General features: G+C 37.9%; 1 protein-coding gene across 3 annotated transcripts in view; it reads left to right on the plus strand.

Annotated features, from left to right (window-relative positions):
* Positions 1-21,468, plus strand: part of ATG5 (autophagy related 5) — a 77,933-nt gene that overhangs the window by 47,507 nt on the left and 8,958 nt on the right. The window lies entirely within an intron of this gene.

A 21,468-nucleotide genomic window follows, 5' to 3' on the forward strand; every position in this document is an offset into this window, starting at 1 on the left:
ACAGATTTCTCCCAGTATCAGGATCTTGGAAATACACTGAAATATCAAAATACTTTTTTTTACCCTTGTTTAATACTTGTTAACACATGAAAACAATTTCCAAAAAGAGAAGGTAAGAAAAATATGGAATATTGCTAACCCTGTGTCCATTTTTCATAAAGCTCTTTTACATTTTGGAGCATTATTTTAAGTAATGCTTTCCACTATCTGTCCAAAAGATAAAGGGACTTACCAATAGATACATGTATGTTAGCACCAGCAAGTTTAACCACCTTTAAGTACTCAACTGTCAGTATCGTACAGACCCAACTGAAAAGGTACAGAGGGAATTTTAAAAAATCATTGAGAAGGATGGATGCATTTTAACTTGAAAGGCAGTCGAGCACAAATGAAATGAAAGAAACTCATAGGCATTTATGCACAAGTTATTCCAGGATTTAAGGGATGACAATTTTTATGTAGATTTGTCAAAACTGCAGATGGTGAATGTGCTAGTTAACTGCCCTTATCGAAAGTGTGAATGTAATACAATTCTGTCAGAATACCAGTGATGATGCTTCCCGTCAGGCCTTCTTTTCAGATGTTGACAAAAGCACCGATCTTGGGCATCACAACAGAAATATGCTGTGCTAATTGCTTGCTTTGTTTTTGTAAAAGCTAAGAAAGCTTACATTTATTCAACCTGGATGAAAAAAAAAATTGGGAGAAGAGAAGCTAAAGTAGGTACTGTTCTTACACGTATGAGGAAGGATGTGAAATTCAGTGGGTTTTGGAGTGTTGCAGTGTGCTTGTCTGTTGCCGTATACATCTGCTTAAATTTGGCCCAGTTTTACTGAACAACTTGCAACTTCAGTGTTTAATAGATCTGGTCCCTCAGATGGGTGTGAGCTATCCAGAACTCGGCACATTTTCTCCTGTAACTCAGCTTTGTATTGTAGTGTCATTCAGTGCCTCTTGTATTGTGGGCATTCTCCCCTTCTGGAGTGCTGGAGAGCTAGGGAAGCTGTCTGAGCTAAATGCAGAAAACAGTGTGGGCTTCTGAGATGTGGGGGTAGACTGATACACAGAGCCAGTGGAGGGGGGGGTGAGAGTCTGACTGAGCAAGTAATTTGGAAGAAAATGACAGATCTGGGAATCATTAAATGTGATTGGGAGGGTGACTATAAACAATGTGGCAGAATGAAAGAGATTGGGGCAAAAGCCAAAACCTGACATAATAAATGCGAACACCTGGACAGAGTAAGTGGGGTAGGGAGATGATAAAAGGATGAAGAAGAAAAAGAAGCATGTTGCTTGTGGAGCATGCACAGAGCTTGTGCAAGGCATCTGTGGAAGAATATCCTGCTGGCCAGGTGATTCAGAGAAGGGATTTGGAGAAGCAAATTGAATCAGAAGTTGAAAAGAAGGGTAGGTTGTGCTGGCAGAATGACAAGCTGCAGGTGAAAAGGTGGTCAGGTGGAGCTGGGGATTGTCAGATAAAGGACTTGAGGAAAGCCTATTCAGGGTTTGCTGTACTGCAGACAGGAATGCAAAGCAGAAATTTACGCATGGAAAGATGGAAAGAAAAAAAGGAAGAAGCAGAATTAAAACAAAATGAAGAGATGATCAAGAAAGGTTCAGGCATAAAGGAAACTGAAAAGATGGATGCTCATGACAGCAGTGATTCTTACTGCTAAGGATCATGGACAGGGAAGGACAGTGCTGGTTTAGGCTTGACTGCTAGAGGTCATCATACTCTGTTCACTGATTATTCAATTTAGCCAATAAGTGAATTTGATTATTGCTTGACTAAATCCACTCGTTCATTATTCAGATGTAATGTGCACTATATTAAATGTTCATGCTCTAATACAGCTTTGAGCTATTAAAAAACTGACTCACCAGACTGTTCAGTGCCATTTTTGAGTTTTGCCTGTAGAAATGTTAGCAGCCATAATGAGGAAGAGCATCACCCTTTTCCACCAAGTAGACAAAACTCCTGAGAGTGCAGAACCACATCACATCTGTGCTATTGAAGTCTCCATGAAACTCATTCAGTAAAATAATTTTCTCTCTGATGCTGGATCACTGAGAATTCAGCAAATTTCCTATGTCAACAGATGTTCCATTAGTTCAAAATACAGAAGAGATATGGGTATAGGAGAGTTTAATTTGCAAGCATGTTTTGGAAACCTGGGATACCACACTGAAAGGTTTTACTTCTGAAGCAGTTGTCTCCATTTGAAGTTGAATATTTGAAGTTCAGAAGGTGTCAGAGCTGTAGACTGGCTGTGCAATCATAATTTCCTTACATACTTACCATTCAGTTTATAATCACTCTCTGCCTCTCATCTCTCTTTGTCTTCTGTGAGACTATTGTGTTTGTGCCCAGGCTGGGTGTGTTTTAGTGTCAGGCGTGTGGAGTGAAGAATCACAGTCCTGATTCTTGAAGGGTTAAATCAAGAATGAATGTGCTTCAGGAAATATTATAATTTAGGCAGCTGGATACTGCCTTTGGGAACAGAATTTAATTCTTCTTTCCCTGGAGAATTCATTCATATGTAATTGCAGGCAAGCTGAGTCTTCAAAAAATCCACACATTTTATAGAGAGGAGCATCAGAAAAATCCAGTGATCAGCATGAGTGTTCTGCTGAACAGTTTGCTTGCTTGTGCTTGAAACCAGTGAGAACTCTGGGCCTTTGAGTGTGCAAACCCCAGGCACTTTCTGAAGTAAAGTTTAGGCCTCTCATAACTACTCTTTTGTTCCACCCTCCAAAAAAACCTAATATTTTTGCCTATAATATCATTTTGAATTCAATTTGTGATCTCTAAAATGATGATAATTCAGGAAACTCTTGTTAAAATCGTTTCTAAAAGAAAATAGATTGTAGTCCGACATTAAAAATTGTTCTCTTTGGACCTTACTCAGTGTCTTCTAATATTTTTCTTGTAAACTTGTATATTTTGTCTCAATCTACACTTTATTCTGGTGGAGGCATTAAAATAATATTGTAACAAGCCAAAATACATTATCAAAGGTTTATTAGAAAATAATTAAGAACTTTTTCATGTCTTGGTTTTCAGACTATTCAGTTAACAAAGTTTAGATTTACTGAATTTTTCTGAACAAAGGAAATAAAATAGTATCTCATCAAAAGTATGCTTAAAGGTTTTAATAGATACTGGAGAAGCAAGTTTTTAAAATCTTTTTATTCTTCTTTTCAAAGCCATTTAGACAATTTTCCAAGCTGTATTTAACTTCCCTCTTTAGTGAATTGATTCACTGGTGGCATTAACTGCATCTTTTCTTCAATGCAACACAATCAATATGAGTTTTGTCTTTCTGTTTTTCTCCATCTGTTGACTTTTTTTTCCCCCCTTTTCCTCTATGGTTTTCTCTTTTCCAATGACTTTTCATTCAACTGGAAGCTTCACGGTAATTGTGGTGGTTGCTTGTCTGTGGTGACATCCGTAACTGAGCTTTGTGCCGTGGGAACACAGGGAATATATGGTTTTCAGACTCAGCATTTGTAGCTGTATATTGAGCTGTTCCTGCTGCCAGATTCTTAGGGACCACCACAAGAAGAGGGAGGGAAGGGTTTCAAGAACCACCCACAGTGTCTATATGCCTTTGCTTTAGGAAGCATGGATATAATTAAGTCTTCCTTTTAACTGTGCTGAGAAAAATGTTTCAATGAAAAAATGTATTTATATAAATATATATGTGGATTGAATATATGCATTGATTACCAACTGTTGAGAACACGGTGTAAAGAGCACTGTCAAAATTACAGGTTGAATAATGACATTAAAAGATTGATAGTGAAAATGGTCTTTGTAAAATGCTGTGTCAATATTATTTTGGACTGTTACAGACTGCGGGTAACTGTTTAGAATACTGTATTTTATTTAAATTAGCTTATGAAACTATTTATTCAAGGCTTTTATTGTTCGTTGAAGTGCTGTAAAAAATGAAAACTTTGAACTGTTATTATCCCAACCAATACTTTTCTGTCTCTCCTCAAATTGGTCCTTTATTCAAATTTATATATACACATAATCATATTTTTTTTAAAAAGTGTCTGTAATTTTTTTTCTGCTTTATAAGTTCTGTACAGTGCTTACCTTTTTGCTAAATAGTTTCATCTGCTTAAGCTGTTAATCAGAGCAAAACTGGTTGAAAAAAGACTGTTATGGGCGCTGTTATACCAAAAGCAAAGATTGGCTTCTGTTCAGAGTCTGTCCTCTAACTCTTCAGATTGCAAGGAGCATTGGCTTTATCTTCTCTTGTCCTCAGTCACTGCAGTGGAGTTGTAGTAGTGTGCACAGTAGTTGGGAACCCTTTTGTCAAAATATGTGTCAGGCATTTCAAACATTAGTAGTAATGGTCAGAAATTGTAGAAAAATGTCAGAAATGGTCAGAAAAGCAGCGGAATTAGAACAAGCACTAAGAAACCAGTGTAGTTCTTAAAACTATTGGCAATTACATTAATTATCTTGACTATAAAGGATACCCTGTTTTTCTAAAGCAACAATGAGAATGCCTGTCTTTGTTAGTAGCAAACATAGAATGATTTGGGTTGGAAGGGATGTTAAACCTCATCTAGTTCCAACTCCACTGCCATGGGCAGGGGCACCTTCCACTATCCCAGGATGCTCAAGGCCCCATCCAGCCTGGCTTTGAACACTTCCTGTGATGGGGCATCCAGAGCTTCTCTGCACAACCTGTGCCACTGTCTGATCAACTGCTGAGTAAGGAATTCATTCCTAATAACAAATTTAAACTCTCTTTCAGTTTAAAGCCAGTTCCCTTTTACCTGTCACTTTCTCTTCAGCTCTCTTGTAGGCCTCCTTTAGGTACTAGAAACATTTAAGAATTCCAAGAATAATGAAATGTTCAGAGAACATATTTTCTGAATGCTATTATTTTCACTTTGTATTATTCCTCCTGCAGTACGGTGCAGTACTTTCTTCGAAGGATAGGTTAGAACTGATCTAATCTAACCCTCTTTAATTTTGTGTCTGAGTAAGTATTTAGACAGCAAGTGTGTTAAATCATCTGTTTTCTTATTAGTGGAATATTTTTTCTTTTTGCACAGTTCCTATTTAGCTGCTTCATAGGCAGTGGTTGTGGTTATGTGGCAACAGAAACAGTAAGACTAGGTCACCACCTTCCATTGAACATTGATACATTTCATTTGTTTCATTTATTTTCTCTGTTCTGGTCTTCGTGTGTTGACATAAAGTTTGAGAAGCAGTGAAGTCCTACTTGTCATGTTTAATTAATATTAAAATTAGTATTTTCAAACGAATGCAATTATCACTTCTTCTGTATTGTAGCCTGCTGTAGTCTTTCTTTAAGGCATGTTATATTTTTGTGTTTAGTTACTGAACTGTTTTTTTCAGTTACACAGCAGTTCATAAATTAAAGTCACCTCAGTCTGAAATTTTACTATGGATAAACCTATATTGTGTACTAGTATATTTTTATTTACTGTATTTCCATATTTATTGTTTAATTCAGTTTGTCTAAAGACTGCATACAATTGAAATCAAATTTGGGAATTGTGTAGTAATATAGATATATTTAGCTTGCTGTTCATGGACTACTATTCCTGACTGTCTTGTTTTTGGAAATCCTTCCTGGAAGATGGGCAATTTCATTTCAGTTTTCAGTCTTTTAAAGTAAAACATGGCAAATTCTATTTGAATATATTAAACTATATGAATATAAACTATTAAATATATATTCTGTCTGACTATAGTAAATTGTGTTTAGTTTTCAGTTGTGATTATCCTTTTTTGGAGGAGTATGTGTGTATTTGTTTTATGTTTGCTTCTCTCTAGTTGTTCATACTCCAGTCTGAGGCAAGCTGGTCACTTAGGTTTTTGGAAAGTGTCTCATTATATTTGATACTGATGGCAGCATCAAGAAAGAGGGGTACTTATTTTTCAGTTCTCTTTTCAACTTGCATTGACCTGTCTTATTTTCTGTCATGTCAATGTCTCTTCTTTTTCATGTTCCTTCATCATCTATTCCAGTAATAGCTCTTGCTGTCCTTTGTTACTCTTTTAGTATCTGCTTTTGCATCCTCTAAAGCTAACTCTCTTTTGACTAAGCTCACCATAATTTATATAACTAATTTTGCAGAGTTTCAGACCTTAGCTGATTTCCTAACAGGAATAGATCTAGTTCTCTGGGGTAGTAATTAGTCAACAGTCACTTCTGCTCTGTTAGTTTTTCCTTTTTGCTTTCCATCTTTTTGTCCTGTGGTGTTCTATTACCTAGACTTCAATTTTCTAGTGTTTACTAGCAAATTTCTGTATCACTGGATACAAAAATCTAAAATATTTGGACACTCAGGGACTGTGCCTCTATATCAGCATTCTTCCATTTCCCAGTTTCTCTTGCTTTTCATTTGTCCTACAAGATGACCAATGTCCTTGTTAGTTATTCAGGTATGTCAGAATAAGGTTGTCCAGTGTTGCCCTTCTCATACACTGTTTTCTCTTGAAATTTTACAAATATCCTTTCCAGCCAACAGTCCAAAATCCTTCAGCTTTGCTTCTCATAGACTGTGCATCATGTAGTTTTGAATCTAGGCTCATGACAGATGGCTTTTTTATTTTAATATGGAACACCCATTCATGAGTGTTTAGAATCAGGGTTAGGATCAGATTTTTCTGATTATTCATGCTGCAGCCTGTAAACTCATCGTCTGATCTTTTTTCCTAAGCTTGTGGATGCCACTTGCACAGACAAAAGTTGGTTCTTTAATTGGACAGTTCTTGTGTGGTGAAGTGGAATTGTCTACAGTAGTTACAGTTCCAGAAAATTAGGCAGTCATTTAAATAATTTCAGAGTTATTGCTATTTGTGGGAAGGTTTAGTGGATTATGCAGGAACAGGGTAAGATAGAGCTTTATATTGCTTGTGGTCTCTTACACTGTGTTGTTGTAGTTTCTATGCAGGTAAGGAAGAGAGGATGTTAAGATCATGTTGTTGCCTGCAACTATAGCATAAGGTCTCACACCTGATATGATAGAACACGTTACTTACGGGTATTCTTTCTCAAACTGATGAATAACAAAATTATCCATCCCTGAAAGAGATAACACCATGGCTACTCTGCCCTACTGTCGAAAATTCTCAGTTTTACTCAGATTAGGTGGATTACACCACCTGCCTACAGCAACACTGTTGTTTATGACAGATAATAAAATTAAATGTTATCTATCTGTTGCTTCAAGGAAGTCACGCTGTGTTTCCCCATGATTTTCTATATTTGGTGATAGCATTCCTGTTGCCAATTAAAGGGTCTTTGTTTCTAGAAGTAGTACCATTTCTGAATGTCAGCGTTTATCAAACTGGAAAAAAAAAGTGAATAATTCACAACTATTGGAAAAAATATTTTGGTTAGTGCACATTTATGAAGTTCCTGTAAATGAACATCCTAATACTGTAAACAGTTCATTTAGAAATAGTGACTCATCTTATTAGGAGAAAGGGAGGAACACTGTGATCTTACATAACTACAAAGCAGCAAGAGGAAACAGTGTTGAGTTCAACAGAATGCTTTGAAGAGGCAAAGGGTTAAAATGATAGAAAACAGAGTTCTGGGGAGGGAGACTTTTCCTCTTCCCCACCAGAAATTTAAGACATTGGGCATAATGCAAAGATAAAAATGGTGTAATGCAAAAGAAAGCAGTTTTCTTGCACTGCTATCATGTCTAAACAATTCTGGATACAATTTTAATTTGCAAGTGTTGTTGAAGTCTTCATAAAACTTGTTTTGATTTTTGTCTCATGCTTCCTTGAAGGCTCAAATGGTAAACATTTGGACATAATGACGCAAACAGTAGGCCATCAATCATTCCCAGTTTTCACAGCATTGTTGTTCATTCAGAAAAGCTGCGTGAACTGACCTCTTTCTAAAGCAGTGTCATTAGTTCTTTCAGAAATAAAACAAGGATCAAAAAGACTTTCAGGATTTTTCTCTTAAGACTTGCTGTACTGAATGATTTTGTAAAATTAGGGATCAACTGTTTTCAATTAACGCTCAGCTTTTTTTAATGTATAATGTATGAGAGACTACATATTAATTGTTTTTGTTCTCTCTCAGTTTTTTAAGCATTGACTTCCAGTAAATTAGTTAAACAGAAAATTGAATTTAGATTAGATTTGCCATGTAGACTCCTAATTTTGATACAAATGAGAAATTATGCAACAGAAGGAGGTAAATTTATGCAGTGTGAATGTCTTTGGATAGACATGAAATATGACTGGGCTTGCTCTGCCTGAGGTCAGAATTAGCTTGACGTGGGGCTTACTGTGGGAATTGGAGCAGCACAGCACTATTCCATTCCTTGCTGCTCCTGTGGTGAGCAAACTGAGGAAGTCTTTGCTCTTTATGTCTGACTACTAAGTCTGATTGCATGTGCTCTCTGCAGACTGGTCTGCTTTTCAGTGTTGTGGAGGTACAATGTTGAAATACTTTCCCAGGCCACCTAAATTTAAAAATATAACAAGCCCTGGGCAGTTTTAGACACTTTATTAGCCACACTTTCATCCCATGTGGCTGTGAGAGTGTTGTGAAGGGTTAGAGTAGAGTGTACTAAAAGATGGTTAAAAGCTCACTAGTGATACGAATTCTAGTGCACTGTTCCTGTGCTGTGAGAGTCATCCTCTGGCCATAGCTGACCTTCAGACAACTGCTTGAGCTATTCCGCCCTCCTTGTGTCCTTGACTCAGTGGTGCTTTCTGTCTTGGAGGAGGTCATCCTGTACTTCTCCTTTCTGGTGTGAGTCATTATTTGTGCCTGTTATCTTTTCCTAACTAGGCCATCTGCTTGGATTATCCTTCTGCATCTGACTTTCATCTTACTGCCGACTTTGTGATTTTTGTTTGGTTTTTTTCTACACCCACAAACACCTACCTGCCCCAGTTGCCTTTTTTTAAGTTGAAGTGGAATTTTTTTTTTCTGTGTTCAAGTTGCATACCTTTTGATTTAGTAGTCCTTTTTGATCAAAAGGGATGGAAGTCCAGAGGTTTGCTTGAGATTATAGAATTAAGTCATAACTACATAATTAATTAATATAGATTTAATTTGTCATGACCACATGGAAAGATGCAGATAATCTGAGAATAATGTGGCAGTTGTCCTTCTTGTTAGCCATCTTCATTTCTAAACAAACTCTTAACATAATCAGAGAGGGCTTCTGTTGTGTGTAGAATGTTCTGGCTCACTTGCTCCTAAAAGGAAACATAGTGGGTATGTGGGGCTGCTTGTGATCTTTCTGCATACAATTTCCTGGGAAACACTGAACATAGCTTGATTTTAAGGGTTTCTCTAACTTAACCTCAATCGACTCTACAAGGATTATCCATCTGGTAGCTTATGAGTGCTTTCCTCCTTTCCTGTTGGCAAATGGGATGAAATTCAGTAAGTCCAAAAGCCAAGATTCTGCGCCTAGGACAGGGTGGCACAGAGCACAGATATAACCTGGGAGAGGAGTGGCTGGAGAGCAGGCCTGCAGAAAAGGGTCTGAGGGTGCTGGACAGTGGCAGTCTCAGTATGAGGCAGCTGTGTGTCCTGGCAGCCAAGAGAGCAAACCACATGCTGGGATGCATTAAGCACAGCACGGTCAGTAAGGAGAGGTGATTACCCCACTGTATTCAGCATTGGTGCAGCCTCACCTAGAGTGCTGTGTGCAGTTCTGGGTCCCACAATGTAAGGCTGTTAAGGTACTCAAGTGCCTCCAGAGGGGAGCAACAAAGCTGGTGATGGGGCTGGAAGCTTGTCCTGTGAGGAGCAGCTTCCTGAGGAAGGGAACTGGAGAGGGAGGCGCTAAGTTCTTCCCCAAGTATCCGGCGATAGGACATGTGGGAATAGCTCAAAGCTGCACTGGGGAGGTTTAGACTGGACCTTGTGAAGCATTTCCTTACCATGAGTGTGGTCAAGTAGCAGAACAGTTTTTTAGAGAGGTTGGGTGATCCTCCAGTCCTGTCAGTGTTTAAGAAGCTTTTGCACAATGCCCTTAATAAAGAGCTCCAACTTTTGGCCAGCCCCAGATTTCTCAGGCAGTCAGGTGAGATGATCATTGTAGATCCCTTCCAACTGCCACAGTCTGTGCTAGTCTACTCTTTGCTCCTGTGTCCAGCAACTTTGCTAACATGACAAGAGTAATGTGCTGTTTCTTTGTGACTTAGAAGTGGTTTCTGGATCTGCACAGGCACGCACATTCAGAATGGTAGACTGTAGGAAGAGGTACAGCAAATGGGGAAATAATCCTGTTTCTCGGACAAGCCTTTGGAAATTTGTTCAGCTTCAGCTAAATTTGTTCTGCTGGCCACCCAATAAGTTTTATTAGTATCAGACTCCAGACTGTTCTCTTTAAATTAGTCAAAAGGCCAATGACTTTATTCAGACACAACAAGTTTTTAAGTCTATCATTAACAGTAATAGTATGAAATGGAGAAAGTAAAATCCTCCAAAGAGCAAAAGAACTTCTTCAAAATTCAGCTTACTCGGTTTGAAAATCACAAGCCAGCCTTTCTAAAATGCTCTCCAGAAGAGAGGTGAGTTTTTTCATCCTAGAATGAAAAACCTCACCTCTCTCCTCCCAGGAACATCAGTGTCCTACCACCAATTTCCTGACTGAGTGCTATATAGATTTGGAAATCTAGGCAGTTAAGAAGAGATTGTGGAAAATTTCTGACAGAAAATCTGCCTGATTTCTAGGCATCTGCTATGTATGTGATTTTTAGGAGTACTGTTGGGATCAAAGCATCTTGACGGTGTGTTTTGGTTGTGTTGAATTTTCAGTTTTAAAATGAGTATTTTTTGTGTTTTAGGAGGAGACCACAGGTTCCTTATGCACTGTACAAATTGCAGTGAGTTCCCACAGAATTTATCACTTAGATAAAAGATGAGTGAAGAGAGACAAAAAAGAAGGAGAAATTCAGAGGCACAGAGGGGTGATGTGGCTTGTACCTGGTCACACTGAGGTCAGTAGCAGAGTTAAAAATTGGATTTTTTTGAGTCATCATCTAAATCAGTCAGTCATACTCCAGAGGCCACAGAGATCACTCAGTATGAGTGAGCCATCAAAAACTTCACAGAAAGAAACCCTAAACCATACTTTCCTTCTTGTTTTTCATATATCCTTGCTTGCAGAAATAAGCATGTTAGCATCAGCTGAAGTACACGAAGTTCATAGATTTACAGGCTATTTCTTATGGTTAGTTTCACAGAAAATGTGACAATGCCTTTAGTTCTGTAATTAGTTCAAGAGTAACTGGAGATTTCGGTCTACCAAAACTTTCAGGAGACAGTAATAACCCTCTGTGAAGATCCACAATGTGAAGTTCTCAACCAGGACACTGCAGCCCACAAACAGATTTAAATTATGCGCTCTCAGTGTTTTTATTTATACTAGTTAACAGAAGTGGGCTAGAAAATGTGTTGTTTGTGCTGTATGACTATTAGCAGTTCTTGGGCATAATTTTGGTCAAGGCATATTAATATTATCCCAGAAAATTTGAGCTCGGTTCATGGATTGGGGTCTGTTCTCAATAGGCAGTAGAGAGGGGCAGATAATTTAGCTGTATAGGCTTGAGCTGTTCTCTGGCATTTGCCCTGGAGTTCAAAGAGTGGGTTCTGGCCCATTTTTAAAATTATATATATATAATTTATGGATGTCTTTATGTATTTTATATACCTATATATATATATTTTATATATACCTATATCTATTTTATAGATACCTTTAAATTAGGTGTATGTACTGTGTCTTTGGAGGTTGGCTGAGTGAAATCATTCCCATCTTCCTCACATCTCTCTTGCTGTCTGGTTCTATTTTGTCTTGATGCATCTAGGTATAACCTGATTTTTTCAGGACTTATAGGGCTGGAAAAAATAGAACTGCAAAACTAAAGGACCTACAAAAAACAGTTAGGAGGAAAATAGCAGTTTTACCAGTACTGAAAAGGAGAATAATCCACTGTGTCCTACTCTCTTCTTTAAGGATTCAGCAGCACTTGCTAACACTAGTTGTCCCCTGCTTGAATACCCCATTTTAATCAGAGATTTTAGTAGCTTCACAATCAGTGGATAACTTTATTTTACTTTGCACCTATAGCCATTTGGAGAATATCTGTTAAAAAATAGAGGTAAAACCTTTCCTTATGTGGAAGCCAAAGTCTTATGCAGTGGTTTGGCTTGCACACAGGAAGTGCTAGAGTCAGTGGAGATTTGAATGCACTTGTGCTCCTTATCCTTTTTCCAGATGGCATCATCACCACATTGACAATGGCAAAATGCAGCAGCTCTCTACACTTTGGCAAACTTCACGAGGTCCAGTATCTTTGTGCAAGCTGTCACCAGCCATTTAAGCCAAGAAGCCACATGTATGAACCAGATAGACAAATAGATGCCCTCCTGACACTTGGTGATGTTGAGCATCAGTATCCTCAGATGGAGAGATGGCTGCAAAGCCAGTTCTCTTTCGTGCTGCGAGCTAATGCAGCCAAATTTGTGATAATTAATTTCAGACCTGTGTTTGTCCACACAGCTAATGATTCCTAGTAATCTGCTAACTAATTAATGATACTAATGTAGCAAATTTTCTTTGCAAATGCTGTATGTTTGTGTTGTAAGTTTTATGGATCTATTTTTCTACTATAAAGCAGAAAAATACTTTCTGAACTCTAAATTAAAAATATTTAAATTATGAGCCAAACTCTCATTAAAAATAAAGATTATATTGTAATCTAACAGCTTTGCAGCTAACTGTCTTAATATTTTGGAATGGAAAAGCTAAAAAGAACTTCTGATGAAAATCTTGTTCCAGTTTTAACTCTGACCAACTAGCTGTTTTGAGAAAGGGTTGTTATTTTTTTTAGTGTTCAGTGTAAAGAGTCCTGCAGGTATTCCATTACTCCTTTCACCACCCTTTCCTGAATTTTTCAATGCTAGATTCTTTAATTTTACAGTGGTAGAGATCTCTAAATACTTTAGTCTGCTAGCTGTTCAAAAGAACCTACAGTAGGTGTACTAAAAAAAGGTATTTCATGTGTGCAAACTCTACAGCCTGCTCATTACAGAATTTATTTTTCGATGAGTAAGGGCCCGGAAGACGGTAATGTAAGTATTTTAGCAAGGGTTTGTATTTCTCTGATAAACAGCACTCCCCTTCTGTTTGTGATCACAGGATGAAAGCTCTCTAAGCTTGTATATGTACATTTTTACTGCTACATCATGTAGTGCGCTCTTAAGATTGAGATCTCATTCCCCAGGAAGCATTTCTGTCTAAGATTAATTGCCCTTTTAAAATCAGTGTTTGATGTATTCCTTTGGCTATATCCTGACTCACTTTAACCCTCTTTGACCTGACCCCACTGACTATTACTGCCATGGCTGGAGCAGAAATCCTTCAGCCTGATGTATGCAGTACAGACTTGAGCCTGTGGTTTTTCACATCAATGGATTCAATTAGCTGAGTTTTTACTGATCAGCTTAGCAGAGGTTGAAGAATTTATCAGACACGGAACAAAACTGTCCATACTTTGAATATCATTGAATAGCTCATCTCAATTTTCACATGTAGTTTGCTTGTGAAGTTGTTTACTTTGTTAAATAACGTAATAATAATCTTGGAAGTAGCATTTTTAAAAGGAAAAACCAGTTTATTTTTCTCTAGTTAAGTGGGGGAAGGCACAAAACATGAAATAACAGCCATTAAGCCTTGAATAATCTGTATGAGTCGCTTATCACTCTTCAGCCAAATGGTTTTAACCAGTGATTATGTCCCAATGTCCACTTTTGAATTTGATCTATTAAACTGGGCAGATAAACGAGGAATTAGCATTATGGCTTGAAAACAAGTGAACGTGCTGGTCTCTTCTGTATGGAGAGTGATTTTTCGGAAACAGTAATCCTTCTGTGCTTTGCTAGGAATAGGTCATCATTTGATTAGCTGAAAAGTTCTTTATAAAAGATGGACGGCCATTATGATCACAAAATATTTGCAGGCATGATGTGAATTATAGTAACTTGAAAATGAAGTAAACTTGAGGTTGAAAGTTCAGGAATGCCATTAAAAACCTTTAAAAGTGTATGAATGTGCATATGCTTAGGGGATATGTAATATGATTGCTGAGAGAATTTGCTATTTAGTTGTTTGGCATAATTGTATTTTGAAAACAATGACATTATAAAAGTTCTCAAACTATTATTAACAAGGTCTTTTACAGCAGTTTGATTTGCTTTAGACCAAACTTCGTAGAGATAAATCTTTATCAAATGTGATTTTTTTGGTGTTGGTTTGCTTTTTTTTTTCCAAGAACCATATTGGTCATGTTTAGCTCCCTAGCTGTATAGACAGAGAACCCTAGTTTCTGAAGGTTCATTTTACACTGTTTGGAGGGAAGGGCAACCTCAAATCTGATTAAGGGCATAGTGCATAAAAGGGTTAACTTCTGGTAAGTCAAGATGCCTGCTGTTCAAAAAAGCTACACAACTCTTAAAAGTGATTTAGCTCTCCTTCAACAATAGAAAACATATAATGGACAATTTGGCCTCAATTTGTCACACATTCAAGTGTTTATCTTTTAATGCACACCCTGCCTGTTCCTCATGTATCTAAATGTATTGTGTGCTTCCTTGTTACATGGAACAGCAGCATGATTTACTGAACTTTCTCACTTTGTTCACATCTGAATGGCCAAACTTAATGCATTGAAAAAAATTGTTCTATAAGCCTCGGCTGCTAACCCCAGCCTTTTATAAATTACCACAGGTTTATTGCTAGTTCAAAGATGAGGCTAAGATGCTGATGCTAAGGAAGAAGGGTTATAAGAATATTCCCTGGCAATTTAGTCTTACCTTTTTTTTTATTCTGCCTGAAGCTAGATGTTTGATGGGAAGCATCTTTGGCCTTGTAAGGTCTTCTATAAGATATCAGGTTTTTAAGAAAAGTAGTTTAGAGTTCTGTCATAAATTAGTTTGGGACTTATTCCAAGAACCCCATTTAAAAAACTTCTGTGAAATATACAATAATAAAATAATTTAAAAGCAACAACAACGAAGTTTAGTTAAGTAAATCTTAACCCATTTCCACCCTCTGCTTTTCCAATGAGTTGCATGAACTCTTTTACAAAAGAAAAAGTTCCCTTGTCTTGCATGGTGTTACAGCCAGTGTTAACTGTTTTGGGAAATGTTAAAAATAGTCTGCTCAGGCTTAGTCTGCTTAATGGTGTTTCAGGCCGAATTCACTTTCTCTAAAAACTTTTTGAATGCACTAGAAAATAGGTTTTTTAGTTCATTTACATGTTTCCTGGCTCCTGTGAGATTAGAAGTATAAGCCAAGTTCTCGTCCGCAGCTTCAAAGCATCATAAACTTTTACTTGTGGTGATTGCTTTAATCTGCTTTTTTTGCTATGTTTCAGAAATGTGGCTATCTAACCTGAGGATAGATTTGAGATAAAAGATGACAGGAAATAACAAGAGAGAAGAGTTGCATGGAAAAGAAAATTATGAATGGAGTGATGCCAAATATTTGATTTCATCTCAGTATTTAGTGATATTTAATGTAGATGATGGTAATATTGCATATGATAATATTGCACTTATGTTTGGGGGATAGAGAAGGTTGGATGGTGCCTGGGATAATCCAAGGAAGGTAATCATTTAAGAACTGTGACAAAGACAGTTTTGTCCTCTCCATTAACTCACAGATATCTAAATTCAAGTTGAGATTTTTACACCATGAGAAGATCACGAAGATAGCAGCCAAGTGGCCTGTGTCAAAACCATGTAAAGAGGTAGAGCAGTAATTAAAGCTACCTTTGTGGATATGGATTTAATATCAGTCCATATTTGTATCTTGCCTGGAGCTGGGCTTTTGTAGTCAGGTACTCTGCAAGAATAGAGTTCACTGAAGTTGATACAGGTCTAGTTCTACCATAGCATTTTGGACAAGTAGTTCTTATGAGGGGCTTGGTAAGATGATATAAGACACTCTAAGGGTTAAATTGAGACAATATGAGTGACAAAACACTTCAGGATTGAGAGACTGATGTTTCTAACTCTTTATTATGGAGAAGAGTTTAAAAAATCAACTTAATTAGAAAGGATAGGTTGAACACTCTTGTTCTGTTATCTGTAGGTTGTTCTGTAAAGTATTAAAAATTAATATTCATTTTAAAAGGGATTTTAAAACAAAATACAGAGTTGTAGCTTTTATTTACCATACCCCAAACTGGAATCAGACATTTAGGAAAACAATGACCTTTAGTTTGAGCAATTGAACTCATGTTACTAGTAAATAGTTAAAATGAGTGATATTGTCTTGTTGCTGACAGTTAACTAAATCTATGTCATGGTTTATTTATATTCATGTCAGGCAGTTTGAGTCTATCCAGGAACTGTCATTCTTATTCTCCAAACCACATCTTGTGTTAGGAACAATTCTTATTTCAGACAGAATCATTTTGAGAAAGAAATTTGTGCTGAATAATGCACTGACCTTGTATTTCTGTGGGTAAGTTCTTCACCTGAAGTCAGCTTCAGTGGCTTTCCCCAGTGCTGGTGAGATATGTAGGCAGGAAGGAAAAGTCAGTCCTGTGCATTCATGTCACATATCAGCATCTAAAATTTTTGAGGTCAGAGGAACCTTTTGTTGTGGCTAGGCTATTGTAAAGTTGGCTTTGCAGAACTCTTTGTGTGTTCTTGCTCTTGGTCAGAGAGGATACTGAACGGCATATCTGTTGACATGATCCAGTGCATCATCTGTGTGTCTCCTGAAACTCATCATCATTCCAACTTCAGGGAGAGGAAGAGAATGAGGATTTTGGTACTTTGTGTGGTTGAAGTGAGGTAAAAAGCATATTAAGAATGCTATGGAAAATGAGTCACTTCTAGCAATAGAGCCTACTGCTGCAGCAAACAGGGTTGTGTTTGCACAAGATGGAATTCACAGAAAAGTAAGGACACCCTGGAATACGCTGGCTGAAATAGGCTAGTGTAAAAAATCCACAGCGGCTGCCCTTGCTGGACAGCCAGATCCTTGCAGGATCAGGGTGCCCCAGGCAAGCAGTATTAAGGCCGGATATCTCAGCCCTCCGGAGGCTGGGTGCCCGAGCCTGAACTGCTGCACAGCCGTGGCTACCTTAGCAAGCTCAGTGATTGTCAGCTCTTAGTGATTTTCAGCTCTTTTATAGTATCAGCTCTTTAGCTTCCTAAGGGGCTCTGGCTGGATGTGGCTTTCAGAAGAGCAGACAGAGAGAGAGATGAGAAAGCAGCCTTGGCTGGTTCCACAGTGGTTTTATTGAAGGGTCCATGAAGGGTTCCAACGACAGCTCTTCTATCAGAATGGGCCAAGGTAGCCCCTTTTATAGGGTTAGGGGGGCTTGGGCACTGGCCAATTGTAAGGGTTAGGGAAAATAGCCTATGGGGTCACAGAAAGATAAGCAGGCCTGGAGGACCGGAGTGAAGACTTCTGGTTTAGTTCCTATGACTTGGCATTTCTTTATGGGGCTTAGATAAAAGCTTAGAGATGTCTGCTACAAGTGTGAAACTTCTGAAAGCTCATAAGATTTTATTCTTAGTTTAAAAATTCTAAATTCCAACTATAAAACCCTGCTCACTTGAACATGTAGGAAACTTAGACCTTGAATCTATAAAGTTTCTTAAGTATGAAATACTTGATTTTAGTAAGGAGAACATGTTTTCTGTCTGAAGTACTTGTGCTGGCTTCATTCAAAGAGCAGAATATCATTTGGCCATGAGATTTCACCAAAATCAACTTTTTATGCACTTCCCATGAAATTACATAGATATTGAACTCTTGTTAGTACTCAGCTGATTAAGTACAATTTTTTCAGTATACAAATTTGTTTTTCTATTGGATCCCTTTATATTGAGGTTGTCATCACTGTGGAATCAGAACACCTCACAGTATTTCTGTACCTTGCTCACTGTTACACATACACATGCCAGAAACTGGTTGCAGATGTTCCATTTAGATTGGAGTTTATGAATGGAAAAGCCTGTAATAATATGTGTTAGTTTCTAATACTTTTTTTAAAGGTACTGGAGAAAAGTCAAGCATGAATATTTAGTTTAAACATGGATTTAATTAATTCTGTAGCTATGGTTGCTCATTGAGCAAAGAAATATTTTACCATGAATCAAAAAATATGTGGTATCTGCCTATAGTAAGTACTATGGAAGTGATGTGAAAATGTTTCTAAATGCTCCTTAGCCTAATTTTTTTGCATTTTATGAACACATGTTTTTTTGTAGGACATACAATTGTGAAGCTTGTTTTGTTGTAAATGGTATCCTGTCCTTGTCAATTTTAATATTGGGCATTGGAACTGTTGGGACAGGTTACTATTAAACTAGGTAGATGCTCTTTGTCAAGTTTCCGGGCTAACAAGTTAAACCATTGCTGACTTTATTGAGGTTGGAGGGTTTTTAGAGATGCTACCTATTTATAAGTGCAAAAAGAGAAGTACATTCATCAAATATTTGTGTTTCTTTCTGCTACCCATGCTGAAGTCACTGGTGGAGAATTTCTTTAGACTATGAGGCTTGTCAGGGGCTGTCTTGTCTCTGTAGGTTCTAGAATTTCCAACCTGAGGTCTCTAGAGAGGGGAAGAATAACTTCAGCCACTGTCCAGTGCTTTCCTACCACGTGTGGTTACAAATTAGAACACAGTCTTTGAATTTGCTCAGTAATATAGAATAATCTTTTGTAAAGAAGTGCACAGGTGCCTGTGTGGTCCTTGGTGCTAGACCAGAGGCCTAGCTTCCAAGAAGGAAATTTTCACTTTTGCTTACCGGAGATTTGGCCTTGCCCAGCTTTGGCTTCAGCTTTCAAAACTGGGTCAGCAATATCATTCAGTAGCAAACTTAGTGGTTGCACACTACATGACTGACATGAGGCACATTACTGAAAGCTATATTTCTGTAAGGAATTTCCTATGAGATCCTTCAGAGGTAGATGAAATCTTTCCAGTGAAGTTGTTGGTGTGTCTCTTCAGATTCAGAGATGTCTGAGGCACCAGGTGCTGAGCACACACTGTTCTCCTGACATACAATCTGAGGAGCAGAAGAAACGGGGAGGAAAGCAGCCACACCACAGTCACAAAAAGAAAAGTCTGCTCCTTATAATGCTGTCCCAAGATCAGTTTTCCTACAATATGGCATATCCTGTTGTCAGGAATACCTTTAGTATCATCTTCAGAGCATATGATATATTCTGAAGATAAGCAACCAAATGTCTATGGCTCACTTCACAGCTGGAAAAGCTGGCATCCAGGTATGTAGCACTATTAAAATGCTGCTACTGCATGAAAGTTGGTTGTTTACTCCTTATACATTTCTGTGTCCTTGTCTATAGACCTGTGGCCTTGTACCATACAAGAAATGCATTGTTTGCCCAAATTTGAAGTACCAGGTTCTATTTGCCTTTTTAGGTTTGTAAGGCCAATTTTATAAGTGGTACTGCCCCTGACTACAGGCAAATTCTACGACTTGCTCTGCAGAGAACTTGCATACTGAGGATTCTAATTGAGTACTCCAGGGGCACTTTTGCTAAAGCCTGAATGTCTTGTATTGTCTCTCTGTTAAGGGATTTAAGCCTACTAAATTGCCCTGACAGGTGATTGCTTGAGGCCACAAATCAGAAGGGAGGTATTTCGTCCCACTAAAGAATTTTAAGTGGTACATCACAGATATAGTCTGGCTAGAGGACCTGTCTTGTGTAGGTGAAAGGGAGTATGTCATTGCAGCAATGGTGAGCATTGAGGTGCTAATCTGGATAAAAACTGGCTGAAGTAAGTACCTGTGACAGAGGCAGTGCCTTCTCACTATTCTGTTCTCAGGCACTTGAATCTGTCTCAAAACTAAACCAATCTTTTATGTCCATCTTCAGTTCTTTCTTTCAAATAAAAAGGGAGCTTTGTAGAAAAATTTATTTAGATTCATCAATGCTCATGTTCAACCGTCTGAACTGATGCAAGCTAATTTTCCTATTACTGAGTAGATTAGTTTTCAGGCAACAACTTACATAGCTGAAGGAAAGAGAAAAACTTATTGTGTGATACCATGACATGGCACATCTTCTCATCTTCTCTGAAGGCTACAGATTTTCTTGTTTGTTCTTCTGCTGTGTCTCGCTGATTCCTGGATATTGAGGGGTTTCAAAGGAAGCTGGGGATTAGCAACAGTGAATATTGTAGTTAAGGCATTCCCTCAAAGAAGAGAGAGTGGGCTCAAGCTGCCTCAGGTTGAGGAGGGCTTTGAGCCACTCTCTCAAGGACTCACTTGAGATGCAACAGGCCACTCTCTCTTGCTTCCTCCCAGCAGATGCCTATCTACAAAAGAGTCCTTGGCCAATATTTTCTTGTAGTGGTTTCCTCATCAGGAGCACGGAGCCACCTTGTAGGTGACAGAGAAGCAGATCTCTTCTTAAGCCCTTCACTTTAGAGGTTCTTGTTTCTCTCCATTTTCTGTATAAAGCTGGAAAACCCTTTTGACTTTACATGGTATGATTAATTAGCCTGAGTCTGGTCAACACTTCAGGTGTTGCAGCCTTGAGTTAGGGTCTAAATTAAGTCAGGTGAATGTCTGAAATGTCTTAGTACATAATATGTAAGCATAGTTATCTGCCTTCTGGAGATGGAGCATTGTTCAGGTTTACCAAAAAGCATTACCATCTGTGCTTAGAGCTTGCCTCTAGTAACTTGAGGGGGCTGCAATACCTTCTTCATTGATACAGCTCCACAAAGAAAGTGGTAAAAAATAATTTAATCTTGGGACAAACACTCTGATAGATGACTTAATTAGTTTTCAGGGGTTTTTGGTTGGTTTTTTTTTCTTTGCAAATGCCAAAACAGTGTTTGTTACTTAAGCATCACTTCAGTAAAATAGAAGCACTCTGATTTTAAGTAGCACTATGAAAACTTATAAAAGCATAGATTGCGATGCTTTTATTTTTCTTGTATTTCCGCTTCATCTTACTCCCAAGAGTCATTTGCAGCAAAGCAAAAAAATAATCTTAGGTCATGTGATAAGTAAGATGTAACTCAGTTCTGACAGGATTTTAAGAGGACAAAAAAAGTTGGGGCGGTTACTGGAAAATTTGAATTAGTGTTTTTGAGGAAATCCTGTTTATTTTTTCACTACATTACTGAACATGTAATACTATCATCAGGTCTGGACCCTGTGCACTGCAGATGAACAGAGTTATTTACTCTAATTTTTACAGGCATTATCCAATGATATCGAGTGGCATTACTTTGTAATTAGGTCGTTTATATTTTATATCACTAATTTAAATGTATGTTGTGTTTAGCAACTTGTACACTTTGTAGCTGCACTTTGTCAGTTTAAAAAGGCTTCTTCTGATCATAGAATGTGGGTTGGGGAAGAAGAGGACAGCGGTTGGTGGATCAAGATTCATCTAAAATCATGGAAAGAA

The sequence above is a fragment of the Serinus canaria genome, chromosome 3, assembly GCF_022539315.1.
Source record: "Serinus canaria isolate serCan28SL12 chromosome 3, serCan2020, whole genome shotgun sequence".
NCBI lineage: Eukaryota > Metazoa > Chordata > Aves > Passeriformes > Fringillidae > Serinus > Serinus canaria.